Source organism: Penaeus monodon, chromosome 19 (assembly GCF_015228065.2).
Source record: "Penaeus monodon isolate SGIC_2016 chromosome 19, NSTDA_Pmon_1, whole genome shotgun sequence".
Classification (NCBI taxonomy): Eukaryota; Metazoa; Arthropoda; class Malacostraca; order Decapoda; family Penaeidae; genus Penaeus; species Penaeus monodon.
This window is the reverse complement of record NC_051404.1, coordinates 30,413,748-30,414,201: the sequence shown is the minus strand read 5'-3', so window position 1 is coordinate 30,414,201 and position 454 is coordinate 30,413,748.

Sequence of the window (454 nt, the reverse complement as noted above, 5' to 3'; positions counted from 1 at the left end):
CGAGTACTCATATTGATTTTATCAATGATATTTTTTCTCCTTGAGTTAAAAGTTAGGGGGTCTATAGAAAGTAAGAAACTCCATTGGGATCGATGAATTAAAAGGTTTGAGAACCCCAGGTCTATATATCTCTTGGCACTTATAACCTTAGTATGACGTCACAGCATACTATAACTTACGAGACTTCGAAAGTAACGGTGTAACGGTGACAACTCGGAAATAAATTCTATTAGTTTCGCATTCAGAAGAATCTTTATTTAAAGGTTGTAGCTGTAAAATAGCGCCGCATTGTATCGTTATCATTAATATCTATATCTTTCATGAACAACATAATGACAACAGGGAATGATACGAGAGCAGGTGATACCACTGTGATAACGTTTTTCATGATGATAACGTGACTCCTCTGCTGTAACCTTCAACTTCGACTTTCTTTATCTCCTATCTTGTATCC